Source organism: Xiphophorus maculatus, chromosome 12, assembly GCF_002775205.1.
Source record: "Xiphophorus maculatus strain JP 163 A chromosome 12, X_maculatus-5.0-male, whole genome shotgun sequence".
NCBI classification, from domain to species: domain Eukaryota; kingdom Metazoa; phylum Chordata; class Actinopteri; order Cyprinodontiformes; family Poeciliidae; genus Xiphophorus; species Xiphophorus maculatus.
Genome location: NC_036454.1, coordinates 4219133 through 4239814, shown reverse-complemented (window position 1 = coordinate 4239814; position 20682 = coordinate 4219133). Strand labels below are relative to the sequence as shown.

At 36.5% G+C, this 20682-nt stretch overlaps 1 protein-coding gene across 3 annotated transcripts in view; it reads right to left on the bottom strand.

The window, feature by feature from the left end:
- LOC102228331 (protein unc-13 homolog B-like) overlaps positions 1-20682 on the bottom strand; it is a 148554-nt gene that overhangs the window by 65542 nt on the left and 62330 nt on the right. For 2 of the 3 annotated variants that reach the window (XM_023343563.1, XM_023343564.1), the window contains exon 1: positions 16035-16479. The exons of the other annotated variant lie outside the window; for it this stretch is intronic. The gene's annotated coding sequence lies outside the window, so the exon portion shown is untranslated. Of the gene's footprint in view, positions 1-16034; positions 16480-20682 lie in introns of those variants that run through there. 3 annotated transcript variants of the gene reach the window in all.

The following is a 20682-nucleotide window of genomic DNA, read 5'->3' as shown; positions in this document are numbered from 1 at the left end:
AACCTACTTTCTAATATATTGATGTAGGTTTTAAGGTCACACGAGTAACTGGCCCTACCCTCCTTTTGCTTCATTGCTTGGGTTGTCATCACATACCATAATTTGAGTTGTTGTCTCATGTCTCAAAGTGTAAATGTTTGCAAAACCATCCAGAGAGAAAATCAAGTAAAGGTTGGAAAGACAATAGACAATCCCTGATTTGTAACCCTGATCATTTTAACTCATGTTCAAGACTGAATAAGCCTTCAGGATGAGAGATGAAATGCCCGGTTACCTTCCATTTAAGCACTTAGGATTGTACTTAAACGTTAAATAACATTACAACATGTAAAGGTCAGGCTATTAACCATCTCCAGGTTGAATTGACCTCTTAGAGCTCCATGACCACAACAGAGCAGATGGGCCATGATAAATTAAACCTAAAAGCAAATTTCATTGGATGAACATTTAAGGCCCTCGTCTTTATGTTCAATGGAAAAAATTTGTTTTGGTCGGGCATGTTCCCGTATCCTCAGATGCAACAAAGAACCTATTGCTGCCCAATTAAAATTGCAAACATTCTTGGACGAACAATGAATTGTAAAATGAAGAATGTAAAACTGCTCCTGGATATCTGGACATAATTACATTTCCAGAACATGGATTCAGGTTTCTGCCTGGCAGGCATACACAGATATTCAGTCGCAGACATAAACGATCACACCTTAAAGTTAAAACACCCAATACAAAACTAAAGCAGAAACTATTGATTTATCTGAGAGGGTTTGAGGTTTATAATCATCAAATTTAACATGTTCAGTCATTTTTAATTTATTTCAATAAGCTTCAATCAGTTTGTATATAAATCAATTAATTGCATGATAAATTAGAACAAGTTCAATAATTTTTATTTGAATGGTTTATCGTTTTTCTCTTTTCTTCAGTCTGCTGTTTTGGTCTCAACCGTTTATCACATTAACTTCTGGGATAAATAAACTTCTGTTATTGTGACAGGCCTATTAAAACATTAAAACATCCCATTTCAAATATCACTTCATAAAAAAGTATCTTCTAACAACAGCAAGTAGATAATATATTTAGCCAACGTGAAGGTTTACACATATTCCAAAGACAATTTAAGTTTAGTTACCAAATAAATGAACATTTATGAAGAAATGTAACGATAGTTTGCTGAGCCTGGTTTCTCTCACAGCAGAGAACCGTCTGCTGGAGCTTCAGGTTGGTTTGGAAAGGCTAACTGGGTTAGCTATCCAAATTCATCAGATAAGCACCGAAGTCTGAAATTTATCCACTGGTCAGTATGATCCAGACTCCACCTCTAATAATAAAGAGCATACTCAGTGAAATCAGATATTCTCTGAGAAACCGACCACTTCAAATCTCTACAACTCTACAGAAACGCAAAAGTATGGAAAAATATCTTAAATATTTAGCAAATATTGAGCTAGAAAACGAGGAATAAATCACCGGAGTGATTTATTGCTCCAAACAACTTCACATCAACTTTGAAAGATGCTCAACTCCACGAAACACATTTACTCCAAGGTCTGTGAGATATTAAAATTAATCACAAACAAATGAATCGGTAATTCCAACCATTTCAAACTTATAAGAAATTAAAATGATAAATATCTCATACTACAGGTTCCAAATTACAGCTAAATTTTAACATATCACCTTAAATGCCATCATCTTCTTGGTTGTATGTTTATTTTTTCTGATGAAATTTGTATCCGTTTTTTTTGGGATAAATTACTGGAAAGCCAAACTACAGGTTTAAATGCCACTTTCATCACCAGACACCATTAAGCAATAATCTAAAAATAGAGAAGTTGAAATGTAACTATTTTCGGCCAAAAGCTCAAAAACTCAAGCGACTGTAAAAACTTTGTTTTCAAAATTGAGGACGTTGTTTTGGATTTTCCCGTTTCTTTCAGTCTCTTCCAACTCACATTAAGAGCGTTGATGGAAACACAGTTAATGTTAAATAAACGAGAAGGATTTATATAAGTGTTTTTATCCATACTGACCAATCAAAGCACTGATTGGCTGGCGACTAGAGGTTATGCGTCTTGCCTAGTTTAATACGGGCATTCACTTATTAGTACGAAGAATAAGGAAATGTAATAAACGGTCTAAAGAACAGTTGTTTAGACACAAACAGAGGCTCTAATAACCAGAACAGTTTATTGTGAAAGGGAGAATAAAACAATTATGTTTGAGTGAAGTTAGCGTTTTATAATATTTTCCAGCTTAAACGGCCCTAACAAAAGCACTTATAGAGTCTATTCCAACTATCTGCCTCTTCACCATGGAAACTGCAGCTCAGCCTGCTGGGTTTAACAGAGCAAAGAGCTCTTCATTAGACCAATAAGACTTAAAAAATCAAGCAGGTGTAATTAAAAATAATGACCAACGCTTGAAAATGAGGCTTTGTGTGTGGTGGAACATCTTGTGCCTGATTTCTAGTGGCTGCTACCGTCAGTCACATTCAATTGAACTGTATCTACTGCTGCCTCAAAAACCAGAAATTAACTGAATAGATTATAAATTATGTTCTGAACTCTTTTAATTTGGATAATCAAAGGGTAAACAACCTTTTCTCTTTCTGAAACTGGGCTCAACACTCATTTTGTGTCAGAATCAGTGACTTTTTCTCACTTCTATCTCCTGCTGGGTCTGGCGGGGAGCAGCTGGCTGATGGCAGGTTAGGAAGCTGCATCATCGCCAACTAAGCCCGGCTGATTAGTGAGCTCCAGGGAGAACGGACCGACCGTCGCGCTGCCCAGGTGCAACGGTCTTTATCCACATCAGCATCACAGACCCTCTGACCCCATTATTAGAGCAAAAACTACAAATCAGGGATGCAAGTTATCGATAATGAGTCAATATAAGGTTGATTGATAAGTGAACATTTTCTCCAAAGCTTGCGTTTTTGCTTGTTTCAAGATGGCCGACCGCCTTTTCATAACATAAATGGATAAATTTCTCATATTATGCCGAATAAAAAAAACCATTTTGACATTATTTTGTGTGAGCTGTATTAAATACTGACTGAATAAAGTGAAAGTTTCGGTTCTCTTACACTATTAAACTTAGACATATTTATAAAACATAAACAGGAACATAAACAGGCGTATTGGAGGAGTAAATTTCCACCAGAAAACTCAAATTAAGGTAAAGTTTCTGGGTTCTCTGCCCACCTCTGATCGATTGGAACAAATTTTAATCTAATAAACAACGAATCGACATTGAATTAGCATCGCTAATACAATTAGAAAGCATATGTCCTTCATATTATTCAGCTCAGTGCATTTTTCCTTTTTATTTACATCTTCTTGGCAACAATCCCCAAATAATTTCAAGTTGGACTCGACCCAAATGGAGGTGCTTATACTCGGGGAGAAGTTCCAAGTGTCTACTTTGGTGCCAAGGCTCATTTTGGAGATTTGCTCCTTCATCTAGTTGAGAACAGAGTAATGCAGCTCCTATGCATTCATGCTGCAGAATAAAAGGAGGAAGGGAGGAATGGGATGTCGGCTAGTTTGGCCGTTTTCCAAATAAACATCTTTAACTTGCTGGAATGAGCACTTCCCAAATTACAGTGGATCAGGTCGATTACTCCCCGTTCTCGTAACCCGTCTATTAATAAAACCCTGTTGCACTGGAAAAGAAAAACTAAATTATCACCTCATGTTTTAAATCTTCTTATTTCATAAGATCTTTCCTTTTCACAAGTGGAAGTATTATAACTTTCCCATGACCGCAAAGCTTCATAGTTTATGATTTGATCCTTGTGGCAATAAATTCTTGCCGATGTAGCATTTAAATAAAAGTATAAAAATTGAAGTGGGTTGGAAGAATTAAGTGAGAAGCTTAATGAAAGCTTGTTTGGCTGTAAGCCTGGAAGACACTGAAGGACAGAGAAAATGTTTGATTAAAACCTGCAGGTCAAGCTTTTAGAAAAATCACAAATCTGCCAACAATCCTTGGTAGACATGATGTGTTTGTTGTTTTTGGTTCGACAATCCCATTATGAGTAAAAGGCAGTTATTATTAATAAACTGTAAGTGTTTGTTTATAGAGTGAAGGTCGTTCTTGTAGATTCTGCCTCAATATTTGGGTTTCAGCTAATGGATAAAAGGTTTGCAGACCTTTATTCAGGTCTGACTACAAGTTGTTTCCATCCACTAACAGCATCTCTTATCATGCAGTCACTGGAAACAGGGAGTCAGAAGATCATGTGGCAGCGACTTAAAGCATCTGGAAGAAACAAGGACGACTTTTTGGAATTTAAACTGAGCTTAAAAATGGAGAAATATTTCAGATTATAAAAAGACAAACCATGTTTGGAGGCACCATCTACAGTTGAGACCAGATATTTAGATAAACTGGATAAAAATACTTTTTTTCTCACTGTCATAAGTTAAATCAGACCAAATTGTTCTTGTACTAGGTTAGTTTGAATTACCAAAATTATTTATGTGTGATAAATGTCATGAAACATAGCGAGAACATTTTTTAGCAATGTTTTTGTAACAGAAATTCAGCAGTTCACAAACATTTGGTCAGTATCGGGGATAATCGTCTTTAAACTGTTTGAGCCACAAACTGGTTAAAGGAAAAAAACGCCAACATTTTGGCCATCACAAAGCTGCAATCTCAAAGGCATGCCCGAGGGTGGCAGGCTGCAAAATGGACTCAGCTCCACCAGTTCCGTCAGGAAAAATGGACCAGAACTCCAGCAGACTATTGTGAGAAACCCGTGGAAGGAAACCTTAAAGTCATCCACATTAAGGCGGCGGCATGCATTTCCCAGGCCCATAGTGCCATTTTATAGCACAATCAAGTAATTATATTACTTCCAATTGTTATAAAAATGCTATATATATCAAATATGACTTAAAAGAAATTTGACTTTGTAATTTACCGCCTTGAAATTGGGCCTCTTTCTCTTTAAAAACTCCTGCTCTTTCTGAAACTCCGCCTTCAGGAAGTCATCACATCATGGCTCCTCCCTTTAGCAACGTTTTTACCACCGTTGCTCTGAGAAGTAGCTCCTATAATGTGTTTGCTAACTGCTGCTGGCTAGTCTGAAGGAGCTGGGGAGGGCTTGGAAACTTGGAAGCTGCATCTCTGAGGAGGAGCTGCGTCTCGAAGGCGGAGCTAGGTCCACCCAGGCGTTTTGCGCAGCTGAATGGTTGCCATGGAGATTAAAGGATTTTTCAAACATGCATGAATGAATCAAAGCAAAACTCCAGGTGTGTTTATGATGAGGGAATCACTTTATGATGTAAAGCTCTAAAAAGTCAATTTTACATAACACTGCCCCTTTAAATATAAATATCCCTGATACTGACCAATTATATGTAACACTTCGCTAAGTGTTCTTGCTTTTAGCAAATAGAAATTATTTTGGTAATTCTAATTAACCTAAAACATGTTTGGTCTAATTTAACTTCAGACTGTGAGTTACACAAATTGTCTTTTTATTTGTGCTGATTTCTTACAAATTAACCCTCTAATCTAAAAGTTGTTCCTCATCAGCACAATCATCATCATCAGATGCTGGTCTGAAAATGTTTGAAAGCGTTTTTCTATAATTCACACGAGTGTGAGAGGCTAATTTTAACAGTCAGGCTACAGTTCACCATTCCCACCATCTGTTTCTTCCCTTTGCGCCTCAGGAGAGCCTGGATTTATCAGACACATATTCTCCTATTGCCTCATTTATAAAAGAGTTTCCACAGATGTCATACTTGGAAGTAAAATTATTAAATCACAATTAATTAAAAAGGTATAACTTGATAAATTACAATAACACATCTACTGTCTCTATAAACTACAAACTTCTCTTTAAATATATTTATCATTTCTCATAGGCCTGTCCTGATAATAAATTTTGCTAGATGATAAGTTGTCTGTGAAGTTGTTGTGATAAACAATTATATTTTTGTTTTGAGACAATTATTGAGTAATATAATGGCATAATAATGGAAGAATACATTCTCAACTTTAAAATTAAATGATCGTTTAACACTATAACTATAAGACATTTTAAATATCCAAAATAAATAAACAAAACAACAGAGACGACAAATAAAATTAATTATTTAGTCTGTAAACAAAATTATCCTTCAAAAAAAGGCTACAAGAGACCAAAGCTGCAGACTTCATTATTCAGTTTTGGTTGAAAGAGAGGCAAAAAAGAGAAATTATTGAGCTTGTTTTAATTCATCATTTGATTAATTGATTTATTACTTATTGTGACAGTTCTAATTCCCACATACTGACTCTGCTCTGACCTTAAATATGCTAAACAAAGCAGCGTTTTTGGCCTGTAACTCCAGATGAATGATGAATTCATAAAGAATTGTCCTTCCAGGAATCAGATTGAGCTCAACAATTTCGTCAAAGCCTTTTTTCATAATGGCTTTCTCTCTGCCTGGTCCAAGCCTTGTAAAAGCTCCGCAGCAGGTTTCCTTTTCAAAAGGCTGTACGTTTATTGATCTGCGTTTTAAATGCACTCTTGTAGCCAGGCAGACAAATTTTGCCTGGTTGCATCCAGACTGTGAATCATAAAGAATCTAAAGTGGATGACAAACTGCACCGTGTGTCTGCATGACATAGTGGATCCATTTAAATTAATAAAACAAACTTGACAAACTTATAGAAACCTGAATTGAATATTAAAATGTACAAACGTGCAAAACAGCAGCTTAAAAAAATCAGTTAATCACAAAGCCCAAAACTTAAATCTATATCCAGGTTTATCTTGTTAAATGCATAATTTAAGTAAAGCATTTATAACTTTGACCATGAGCTGGCATAGAAAACAATTGTAGATGCAGCAGCTATAAAAAGCAAACATTACAACACTCAATTTTTTGTAAAAGTTTCCAATTGTTCTTAGAAAAATAACAATCAGCAGACTTCTGCTAAATGCCAGTTAAATACGGTATCTATGAGTATCAAAAATCAGAAAGTGCATATTTGCTTTTTGTGCAACAAGCATGAAATTATGTTAGTGACAAGGAGTGCCTGATAAAAAGTAAATACCGCCGTTAGGGGAAGGCTTAATTCAGAAGAAAAGAATGACAGCTAGAAGAATAGCAGGCAGCTGGCTGAGAGGGAAAGAAAGAAAGAGCCCAGAAACAAAGACCAACAACAAAATGTTCGACACTGAAGTAAAATTTACTGAGTAAAGAGAAGAAGACAAAAGCGATCCAAAGATTATTTTCTCTCTTTACCAGCAAAAGCTAACGCGGAATTAGTACAATTCAGAAACACGGTGGCTAACAAATGGTGGTTGTGGCTCCGCTTGGCCATTTTTACCAACAGCCTCAGTTTGAATTTCACAACACAAAAAGGAAAAAAAGGTGAACACTCGAAGGTGAGCTAGGCTAACAAAAACAGAACCTTTCAACAGTGCTTGGATAGAATATCCCACATGCTAACAGGCTAACATGCTAACTTGGTTGATCAAGTGTCCCACAAACAGTTAGCAAGCTAAGAAGACAAGCCGTTTCAAAAACCTCCCGAATGTAACGTCAAAAATCAGCAGCCACTGACCCCTCACCTGGTAACCCCAGCCCGTTGCCTAGCAACCCCAGCAGAGCTCCGCCCGTCGCCTGGCAACCCAAGCTGAGTTCTAAGACATTTGGACAGATTTATCCTGGATCCTAAAATCCCATTATTTCAGAATGATTTTATGCAAAAAAAAAATGCAATGAACATGTTTTTATAACTATTGTAACTTGTTCAAGGAAACATAAGCATTTGGTTCTGGTTCTGCAGCTCCAGAACCAGAACCAAACATAAGAAGCAGCATTCAGCGTCTACGCGCCACAAATCTGGAACAAACGTCCAGAAAACTGCAAAACAACCGAAACACTGAGTTATTTTAAACCAAGGCTAATACCTCACATGTTTAGAACTTATTTTAATTTATAAGAACTGGAACATTGATCAATACATTTGATGTATATTTGATTATGATATTTGACAAAATGTAATGTGTATTGCTTGGCTCGTATGTGGTTACTCTGTTGTTTTTATGGTGTAAAGCACTGTTAAATGCCTTGTTGCTGAAATGTACTATAAAAATAAACCTGACTTTCCCAGAAATAAGAAATACCGCCACCTGTAGGTGGGAGTTAGCATCACTTAAACCCAGTTTCATGAAAAAAGCGAGGATTTGATTTATCTTGTATGAACTTCCATAGAAAACTGGAATTACTGATTAATATGTATTTCATAAGTGAAAGTGACACTGAATTCAGTCTAATGTGGCGTCATGCACATCACATCAGTTCAAACAAGCTTCCTGCCAAATTTATGTTTTATATAACGTCTATCTGAGAAATTCATTTCAAGGGTCCTAAAGCCTCACCTTGGTGTTCGGCAACATAAATTCAAACGTGTTAATTTTAAAAACAAAGTCATGAGTATTCAAGTACAAAGTTAATGCAGGCAGATGATCAAAGCACCACTTTAACGGGATCTTGTCTTTGAAAGGAGAACAACCTTAAGTTATCCTGAAGAGCAGGCATTATCCCTGAAGAGTGGCTGCAGTAAAACACCGAGTGGATTGAGTCATGGCTGAGTGGGGCGTTGGGATTGCTGTCACCTTCATTAGCCTAATTCTCCATCACATCACTGTAATTGATTTACCATCACCACTCCACCTCCGTTCAGTCATTTTTCAAACACAATCTGCTTATAAGTACAATAAGAACGTCCTATTTCTATAAATATCACACCTAACTGCACCAATTGGGTGTGATGTGGAAGTAACAACTTTTCTTTGGGATGAACAAAGAAAAGTTGTTCCTGATTGTACCTGATTGAGCTGCAGTCCAGTTATACCATACTTTTTCGACGGGCTGTTTTTGATCCAAAAAGGAATTTCGATGACATTTACTCATCGAAATGTCATGTACTCAAGTACATTTACTTGAGTACTGTACTTTGGAATTACGGCATTGTCGTTAAGTGTTTCTAGCAAAGCTGCTGCTTTCATTCAAACTCGGCAATGGAGACATTTGGAGAAACTCAAGTGGAGAAACTAAAAATAATGAAAATGTAATTTTTTTTATATTGTTTTTTTATGCTTTATTTTCACAGATGGTGTAGAGTTTTTGTAACGGAGCGGTTCTAAACGTTAATGTCAGAAAACTACAGCAATGTACTCATATTTGAAAATATTACTTGTACTTCTGAATATCTGAGTATTTTTAATTTCTCAGAGGTGGGTCAAGTACCCAAAAATTTTACTCAAGTACAAGGAGGCTGTCCAAAAGATTACTAGAATAAAAAATATTCACAAGTACTGAGAAACTGGTCAAAACCTTAACCAAAATATAAAGTTAAGTGGAAATTTGGGTATTTCAAATATCAAAATTAAAATTATCCATATAAACATCATTATAAAATAAAATCAGACACAGCAAACATTTTCCCAAATCAGTTTGTTTCAATAAAAAACTGATGAAACTTTAACAAAAGCTGCATGTGTCTGTGTCTGGTGCATTTTTAAAACATGTTTGTTTTTCATTCAGTGGGAAGAAAATCCAGAAATTTTATTTACATAAGAGTAAAGATACTTTATGGTAAAGTTACTCAAGTTCCCAGTATAGTAAAAAAAACTCAAAAAGTGTGTTTAATACTGAAGTAAACGTATTACTGTCCACCACTGCACAAACCTGCAGTGAGGAAAACGTTGGCAGAGGCGTTCAGCAGCCGCCGTGCCGGAGCGAACGGCGGGAATGTTGGGAAGTGGAAAGTGTAATCACTTTCCGGAGCAAATCGAATGAGCCCGTTCTCTGCCTTCTCCTTCATCCCAACCAGACTCTCCCTCCTTGTTTCCTTAAATGAGCGCCTCTTGCATGAACCGCTGCTGGCCGGCTGCCATCGGTAACCCGATGCGAATGACAATGGGCGGCCTCCTGAGGCTAATTGATTTAGGTTTCGCTCAGCCATTTAAGAGATGCCAAACAACGATGCTGCTTGTTGTTTCGGCCAATTCAGAAAAGAAAAGAAGAAGAAAAAAACTCGGGTTTAAATGGAAAGTTTCCTCCTTTCAGGCGACTGATAAACAGCCTTAGAGATCTCTGCCTGAAGCAATTGCTCAATCTCTTGATATTGCATGTCTTTTTGTTTTGTTTGAGTTTTTCTAATTGCTGTAATTTATTGGACATTATGGAAAACTCTCAGATTTTAAAATTATTCTTCAGGTATATGGAAGACGAGAAAAAGGGGCCGACTCCTTGTTGTGATTGTTGTGCAATTTGCAATAATCTTCGTCATTTTCGCTTTATGTTTGAAGCAGAAGGGCAGTCAACACCACGACTTAGCATCTCAGGGCTTTGGATTCTCCAACAATGAGTTTCCAACTGAAATCTTTCAGTATTCCAGACGTAATCTGTCAGACTTCTGGTAACTTATTGCATTTTTTATATACATTATACATTCAGACATGTTTTTTCTTTATTGTGTGAAAACGTTTGCTGCTACTAACCGTGAGCCAAGTTTGAGTTTATCTTCTTTGGACAACATTTTCCTGTTTTTTCCATAATTAAGCTGAAATGCATGTATTTGTATTGAACCGTTTTAGTACAGTCAGTGTAAAGTGATAACTACTCACCCAGACGAGGAGATGTGATTTTCTCCTCTTCTTAGCAGATTGCTAATCTAAGCTACTATCTAAAGCTCTCCACATCAAACTAATGCAAGAATGGCTGACAATGATACAAAGGGTGTGGTGCGCAGGAGACATTTGACCAGCCCAATAATCATTAGCAGTGGTATGCCAAGCTGTCGTGTATTTATTCTATACACAATAAGCCTTATTTTTAATTACCAGCTCCAATGCCTGATAGTTTAATAATGCCATTAAGCAGGGGCGTTTTAACAAGTGCCACACAATATGAGTAAATGTTGAGCATATGTCACAACATTAGAGGCTGAAATGACTTTTTAAGACCTTCTTAAGACCATTATGAACTAAATTTAAGTCCTGTATCAAGACAGAAATATATATAAATACATACATATATACCTGATAAATATATAAACAACCGTTGCTAAAATTGTATTTAATCATGATAGATGCCAGAAAGCTAGTTAGCTAGTGTATATTAGCAGCTAGCTAGGGGTAGATTAAGCCCTCTCGAGTCACAGAAAGTAATGAAGATGTCAGCAAGGGACTCAAACTTTTGCCTGACAGAAAAGAAAAGAGAAAAAAAACTATGTGGAATATAAGACATTAAATATTCCTCCCACTGCAAAATTTAAAGCCCAGGCTTAAGATGAATTTAAGACTTTTTAAGGATGCACAGAAAATGCTTTCTAAAGTATCCCCACACCAAACTACTGCAAGAATGGCTAATAGTCATGACACACACCAAAAGTGGTGGAAACTTGACAAGACCGACGGTCATATCATGGGAGTACAATACTGGCTTTTATAGTTCATCAAACCAGACTAGAACTGGAGTCTAAACATGTACCACCTAGTGTTCAGACAATTCAAAATGACTTAGTGTTTACCAAGTTACAGCCAATTTATTTTGTTTTTGTCACATTTGGAGAAGTTTTTCAGTTCTGTACCACCATATCATTTGGACAATGGTCCCTGCAGGACACATTAGTCTCCCTCCATCCCTCAACTCATTTAACGCTGCGGTAACACGGCGCACAGTGACCACTGTTCCCTCCGATTCCTTCATATACCTTCAAGGCATTCAGTCTATTAACCACCTGTCATGCTTGGACTAAACCAGACATATTTTTACCAGACTTGTACTTCTGCTCTTATTAGGCCATTATTTATAAGTCTGACTGCATTCATGTATTTATGGCTTGTTGGCCTAGAAAGTCCGGTTTGTTTATGGAGGTGTGAATGCATAACTGGACTCTGATGTGGACCAACAAAGAAGTGAACTCTGGTCCGCCTAAAACCTCGGTCTCCGTTTGGTTGAAGTGAACAATGGTACGGTTTGAATGCATATGTGAACGCCAAATGGACCAAAAACTGCTCCAAAAGCAGTAAGTGGACTACAGTGCAGGGCATTCTGGGTAAATGCAATCATAACAAACATGCTAACTAGCGCTAGCAGGAGAAATGGCTTGTGTTTTGTTTTGTTTTTTTACCAAAGATGCAACAAAAATCCTACAACAGCTAAAATTTGGCGCTACTCCATTTTTGTTAACATTTTGTGTCTTCCTCAGAAGTTTCATGTCGTTTTCTTTAGTGGTTTTTGATACAGCGCCCCCACAGGCGAGGAGGGGAACAGGTTTTTCTATTAGTTTGGTTTGTTTGACACGGGGAAAACAAACCACAACAGCTGAAAATGTAACAGAGTCTAAAAAAACTATCAGGTGTGAAAACACCCTAAAAAACTATATACACATTAGGTTCTCCTGCAAAAACACATCTTACAAAGTTTTTTTTTTAAAACTTTTTAAAATCTAGTTTCTAGTGCAAATCTCTTGAAATAAGACAAAAGTAATTCATAAGTAACTTTTCAGGAAGATATAAGAGCTTGTTTTAAGTCAATAATTCCTTAATATTTATGAAAAAGTTCTTGTTACAAGTGAAATTAAGAATATTTCACTTATAATAAGCCAGTGAAAAAAACAGCCCGTGGAACCAGTACTTTCTCATCAGTATTAAGGAAATATTCACCTGAAACAAGCTCCTAAGTCTTGCTAAAAAGTCACTTGTAAGTTAGTTTTGTCTAATTTCAAATGTACTCTGATATTTACACTAGAGACGAGATTAAAAAAAACTTTGTGTTGGCCGTTACTGGTTCAATTCGCTCCATTACCAATTCATAAATTCTGTATTTTTTTATTTCTGCTTCATGAAGAGAAAATCAAGTCACCAAAACATGCAACATGTTTATTTAACCGGTCGTCGTCTGTCCAAAACAAGAAGTCTTTTCCAGGAGACACTGTCATACACCTGAACAATAACTAAAGAACTACTTCCTGCTTACTTCAAATTAAAAAGTCTCAAGCCTATATCTTCTAGTATATATACTTTATATCTGAGACTTATGAAAAAAGCAGCCTAAACTAAAACTAAATAGTGCTCCAGCAGACAGATTTCACTTTGGCCAGAAAATTCCTGACATTTTGTTACTACTGAGTCCGCATCAGGTGGAAACTGGAATTTTAAATGAGTGTGTCCTATATGTGGCACTTATAAATGTCAGTGTGTCCATTGAGTGAATGCCTGCATAGCTTAGACTTTCACCCCTCCATAGTTCATGCACACATTGTTTGATTGAAGGCATGAAAATCGTTGTGGCCTTTCGCAGTATCAGGCGCCTTTTCACGCACATCTGCAGACAATTAGCGATGTCAACAATGGTGGACGTGCTGGAGATTGTCTTCATTGTACGCCGGTCTAAATGTGAAGAGGTCGAGAGTATTTTCTTAGACTGAAATTATTTGAGTTATCATCTAAACAAGCAGTTAATCTGGAAATGCTGTGTCTAACTCACTTTTTAATTGCTTTTATGCCTTGTAAATCGGCAAAGTGACCATTAGTAGTCTCGTTTTTATAAAGTAATAGTGCTGATTCTGGGTTTAACAGACACAACTGTTAAATATTGTTTCCAAAACCAAATCCATTAATCTCTGATAAAACCTCTACATCCTAAACTGTGATGCAGTGGCTTTGTGATGACTCTTGGTTTTTAATTTTCTATTTTCTGGACACACAAGTAGCCAAATAGTTTGTAATATAACTGATTAAATTACTGGTGAACTTTTAATAACTCTGGGCAAAACATGATGTAATAAATTAATCCGGGAAGAGCTTTACATCCATACTGTGATGATAAACAACCTTGCGTTGAATGTGTTGTTATAGTGTTTTTGAATTTGACTTTACACCAGAGCATGACTGGTAATGAATCACTTTCTATGACCTGATTACAGGTGATTATTTGGGATAAGCATGGGGGCTCATTGTAATCCTGTTTGGACCAGTTGCAGTTAGCGCTGCTGTGATTGGTTCAGGTCAGGCGAGTTTCAAAGGCCTCGTTCAGAAATAAACACACGAGATATACAGACAAATCCTGGAGATCAATATACAAATCAGAGCATTTTCTAAAAGGTTAAATAATTTTTAAAAATTAAAATGTACCTAATTTTACATTATTAGAATTACTAACTGATAGAATAATTCCCGTTGTGTAAGAAATTTTATAATCAATCCATCCTACTGTGAATATATCCATCCATCCATTTTCCATCTATCCTTCATTTTAAAACCAGAAAGCAGACCACAGAACAGGGCATTCTGGGTAAATATGGCCAAAATAAACGCGCTAACTACTGTAGCGCTAGCAATTCTCTTACCAAAGACAAAAGAGAATTGCTCAATCTGACACTACTCCATTTTAGTTATTTTATGAAGAAGGAAGCTGCACTCAGTGTCTTCTTCTGAGGTTTCCATGTTGTTTCTTTCAGGGGTTCTTGGTGCAGCGCCCCCACAGGCGAGGAGGGGAACAGGCTTTTCAAAGTGTTTGGTTCGACACATTGCAGTTTGAAAGAGAACCACATCAGCTGAAAATGTTAAAAAATTGCAGTTTTGTTCCCAAATCGAACCGAATCTACCAAACTACCAAGTATGAAAAGACCATAAAACTGTCCATCCATTGTCTGCAGTCGCTTATCTTTGCAGGGTCAAAGGGCACTGGTGCCTATCAGATTGGGCAAGAGGAGAGGTAGAACCTAGAAGAGTCACCAGTCCGTGACATGGCAACATAGACATTCAGTCACACACTAACCTCAAAAAAAGAGACCAATTAAGCTAAAAGTCATGGAGAGAACGCACACAGTCCTGTCACAGTCACAAATTTTACTGAACGATAAATTGCATAACTTTTGCAATAACAAAGAATCTCAAATACCAAAATATTTAATAATATATAATAATAGACCAAAGAACCAGACTGAAGATTTTTGTCAACCACTTTTTAGGTAGAAAGAGAAAAACGATAAATCATGCAACTGGAAATCATTCAGCCCATTTTAATTTATCATGCCATTAACTGATTTTAGCTTGTTGCTACATCTACATTATGAAATATTTGAACCTCCTTGCTTGCATGAAGGCCATATTTTCATCCATGTAATTTTGATTTCACATTGAATAGGACAACAAACATCCAGAGTAGTTTAATCAAACTTTGGCTTGCTTTAGTTACGCAGAACCTGTCCCATTGCCTCCATTCCACTCCGCATTAATGCAGTTATCCATGTAAAAAACATCCTAAATATAAGTAAACATGAAGTATTGGCTGTATTAGACATACTTTTTTATAGGAGACCCACACTTCTAATAATAAAAGATCCAGCTCACTTTTATTTTTAAAGCCACTGTCCTGACAGCAGTTTTTATTTTATTTTTTTCATTTTGAAGGCTGCTTCACTTCCAAAAAAGAACATTTTAATACCTCTACAAGACTCGCATCGCATCTCCAAAAAAAAGTCCAAACTTACAGGTCAAGTATTTAGCCAAAAAGCCAATAGTACCAATTAATATGATTAATTAATTAAATTATAATTTATGACCCTTCTAGTGAATATCTGAGCTCTCAAACCTCGACTTGCTACCGAGTGAGGCGTCACGATTAGTGAGCAGTTTGCAGAGGCTGCACAGACTTTATTTTTGGTTTCCATTTTTCTTTCTCCAAGCTAAATGCCAAATAAGAGCAGCCGGTGGAGGGAATTAGAAGCAGAAAGAGGACAGTATATAAATAAAAATAGTTTGGAAGTGAAAAAAGAGGTGGCTGGAAGGGAACAGGGGAAAAGTTCTGTTTCGTAACAAAATTACTTTTTAATTGGAGAGTGAGATGGCAAAGAGAGGAAATGTGTTTTGTTTTGATCACACAAAATAGATACAGACTTTTCTAATCGAGCAAAATGTTAATTTATTTGACGTCTAACCAGCTCAAAAGAAGCTCGAAGCTCTTTATTTTTAGTCTCTTTCATGCATTTTCTGAGAGAACACCTACCTGAAATCAGTCAAACTTTCACACAACGATCCAAGCTTCCATAAAAACACTAAAATCCCACATCAATGCCGACAGACCGACAGCGCTTCTACTTAAAAAATGTTGGGGAAAAAGCCTTCAAGATGATCCATAATCCGTTTAGATTCATAATGAATTCGGAGACTTTCGTGCATCAAGTGTTGATGTAGAAAAAGAAGAAAAGTTGCCGGGTTTTCCAGGTCTGGGATGTTGACGGGCGTGACTTTCCCTGCACGTCCTGAACGCTCCTGTTTCTGGATCGCGGCTCTCAGCGTCTCTTCCACCCAGCTCAAACCACGACGTCTCCTCCTCTTTTTTCTGTCGCTGTTTCACTCTGTTGCTCCCTCTTTCTCTCATCCTCCTCTATCTGCTTAATGATTTTTACTCTTTCCCTCCTCCTCCTCCTATTAGCTCCACTGATCACAGCTTGTTGCACAGCTGACAGAAGCGCAACATCTCCAGCGCTACCTCTCCTCCCTCTCGCTCACCGTCTCTCTCTCCCACCTCCTACTGTTCCTATCAGTTTTCACTTTTCACACTCCAGCTGATACACATATGCCAGAGCAGAGGACGCACATGCACATTATGCATCAATTTCTACCAGAAATACAGTTAAATGCTGCTTTATCAGTCCAACTGGACACCATAGAAGAAGACAAGATGGATGTAGCTTCAGCAGAAAAAGGTGATTTGTAACGATTAGGTTAGGTGGGACTTTGTTAAACCAGGGGAAATTATGAGGTAATCTCATGCTGATATACATAACCGTCCATAAAAATATGATATTTAAAACCTTAAAAAATACAATAAAATGCACAATAAATGTGTAAAATCTGGAGTTAGGGGCACTTAATTGAAGAATAATTATAGATAATTAAATAATCACGTAAAAGGATGAAATCTTTTGTTATTTAATTGAATTGTAACCTGAGGATTTATATTCGACTACAACAAATATGAACAATCATGGGCGCAAAAACACAAAATCTAACCAAGTTTTTTCTAGTGGGAATATCTTAGTCCATTTGAAATAAGGCAAAACTAACTCATAAGTAACTTTTCAGCAAAATACAGGAGCGTGTTGTAAGTCAATGATTCCTTAACTTTGATTTTAAAAAAGCATTGGTTTATTGGCAGATTATTTCACTTATAACAAAACATTTTTCCAACGTTAAAAGCGAAATAATCTGCCAATGTAAGCAGCATTTCTTCACAAATATGAAGGAATTACTGACTTAAAGTGAACTCCTGTTTCTTACTGTAAAGTTACTTTTGTTTTATTTCAAGTGAACTAAGATATTTGCACTAAAACTAAAATAGACATACTTTGTAAGATTTTGTGTTTTTGCAGTGAAGGTCTCATCTGTAAATGGAGGTTGATCGTTTGTGCCCATTTTTTATGAATTTCTTTTTACTCCACTGGAGATTATTATTCATAAAAGCATGAAGCTTTCCACTGTTTTGGTCAAAAGGGTCTAAAATGTTTCTTCCTTTGTGGCCTGTGGACAGAGATGTGACTTGTGCCTCATTAAAAAGCCATTAGCATCCAACGCTCCGGCCACTGGATGCTCGGCATTTGGACTCAGGCAATCAACCTGAATGTTGAAGCTCATTCTACTCATAATCAATATGACAAAACTAATATGGCCGACATAAAAAGCACGAAAACAGACAACGACACGCGTGCTGGGAATAAAACTTGGCCCAGAGGAATCATCAGAATAATAGGTTTACAGTTTAATAACAAGCTGCTTTTCTGGAACTGACTGCAAAAAAAACTCTTTGTACATTTTACCTGTGTTAAATTTAAACTGGGCAATAAAAGGCTGGAAAAAGAATAATTTGTTAAGATTACACCCAATTTCAGTGATTTCATTCAGCTACCATGGCAGGGGTTTCCACTCTTCTTGTCATGTGGATCAAAATTGAAAAGGAAAAAAATGTAAAAATAAAAATAGAAAGATTAAATAAAATCAATCAATGATGTTGCACATTTTCATTAAAAGAAATTTAATTTAGTTTTCACATTCTTTTGGGCTTGATATAACTAATTAATCCAGCTATAAGAAGATTTGAGTCACTTCCTTCCAGAAAAAAAAAATATCCAAGATTAATAAATTAATTGTTTGCTTCAAAGTCGGCTGTTCAGTGAAAATCTCTACATAGACGCGGTTCTGCTTATTATGAAAACTTGATTATTAAAATATTTATATTTTGTGTAGTACTTAATAATTTCTATGGTTAGAAATTTACAACCAAATTTGTATCATTTTTGAATTGCATTTGTGGGCCGCAAAAAATCATTCCAAGTGCCACAAATGGCCCCCGGGCCACACTTTGAACCCCCCAGTGCTGTGGGATCAAACGGCTCATGTTTCCAGACAGAGCTGGTTGGTCGCCATGCTTTGTGAAAGATGGGCAAAAATAAAACCAAATTCAATTTAAAACGGCCTTGAATCCTGAAAACAGAGGAAAACACAAATTTGGCCGGAAATTAATTAAATTTTGTAACAATAAAATCGACTGCAAAGATTTTATTGTGATAAGTAGCTCAACTCTGTTCCTAAACCAGGGGTGTCCAAACTTTCTGTCACAGAATTACTTGCGGGACAAAAATGATATAGTTTCTAAAACAATTTGAAATAAAATTTTACCTGCGCAACAATAAAGCAAGCATAAAATAATTAGACATTTTGTAAGAATGGATGCGTAAATCATCGTCTGCTCAAAAATTTAAAAGGATTTTTGCACATTTGCCTTATTTGAAGAAAAGAATCCAATTTTTACATTTACATTCACTCATTTTTTTTTTACTCATTCGTTCATCCATTGGTTCATTCATTCTTTCATTAGTTTGTAAATTTGTTCATTTGTTTGCTCATTCAGTCAGTCATTCATTCACTTATTGGTTCATGAACTTATTCCTTTTTTCTGAATATTTAATTTTAAAGTTCATTCATTCCTTTCCTTATTCATTCATCATCTGTTCATTCCTTCATAGTTTCATTCATACACTTATCAAGAAAGCTTTCATTCATTCTCTCAATTCATTGGTTCATTCATTTCTTTATTTTTCACGTTCACTCATTCCTTTGTTCATTCATTTTTTAATCAAAAAAGTTTCGACCATTTATTCATTCACCCATTCAGTTTATCAGCTCATTCACACATTCCTTTCTTTTGTTCTTTTACACATTCATTCATTGTTTTGCTCATTTATTCATCCATTGGTTCATTCACTCATTCATTGGATCACTAATTTATTGGTCCATTCATTTATTGGTTTCTTTGTTTGTTTGCTTATTTACTTATTAAATCAGGCTAGCATTCATTCATTCATTCATTCATTCATTCATTCATTCATTCGGATTAATTTCCAACCAGCTTTAGAGGTTTTATTGGAGGCTGAGCATTAAAAGATTCACACAAAGACACTAATTTTGACGGTTTGTTTCTGAACCAGGAAGGAAATCTTTCCCCGTCATCATGTGAAAAGATTCTCATCAAGAACACAAATCATAACCGCAGCTTATGAGCAAAACAAAAAACAAAAGGTCCCCCTGGGTTCAGTCAATTCAGCCATAAAACTGTCTCAACCCTTTCATCTACCAGCTGCAAATTTTAACTACCACTTGTGTGAAAAGGCAAACAGCAGAAAAGAAGCTAATAACGGCTCTCAGACACAGCGGCAGGCGGAGCAGAGAAGCACATCCTGCCATTGAGGGGAATTAAAGTGAACATTAAATATCTGATCCCACTTTAGTTAAATTCATACTATTACTGTCTCGTGAGTAATAAAATAAAACAGGAGGAGATTAAAAAATAAAAGCAAAGTTCCCTCGCTAACGTTTAGCAGGAAGGCAAACATAAAGACGCGCACAGGCTTGATTTCCATGGTGACTTTCAGCCAAAGTCAGAGCGGCGGGTCGCTCATGGAGCGGCGTTGTTAGTATGCTGAGCATCATTCGTCATCACCAGAAGAACTCATCCTCCCCTCGGTCTCCAGCTCTCTGTTCAGCCGTTCTGCTGCTGTTATCATGATTGTTTCTGTTTTTTTTCCTTTCTACTTTATAACCTGAATGGAGATCAATATAATTAAGTCTAGCTTGAAAGTCCTTCAAAGCTAATTCGTTTTGAGCCCCTCATCCTGTCAGTTATGTTTAGTGTTTAATTCTTTAAAGGGGCAGTGTAATGTAAAATCGACTGTTTTAGTTTGGTTCCCTCATCAAAAACATACCAGATTGCTTTGCTACCCCAGTCTGCTCCTTCAGACTAGCCAGCACCAATTAGCAAACACCTGATAGAACTGCGTACCTACTGATGTCAACATACGAGCTACTTCTGGTAAAAACGTTGTTAAAGCTACAGTATGTAACTTTTAAGAAAAAAAATATTTTTTACGTATTTTCTGAAACTGTGAATATGTTGTGACTGCATGATATCAGACAGATAATCTGGAAAAAAACCTCCTCTGCTTTCTCCCAGTGCTAACTAGGAACAACCAATCAGAACCAGGAGGCGGGTCTTAGTGCTGTCAATCACCCTCTGTCTTGCCATAAATGCTAAGGCTAATTAGCGTAACGACGGATTACACCGGATAAACAGTTTTCCTGTAACTGTAAGACATTTC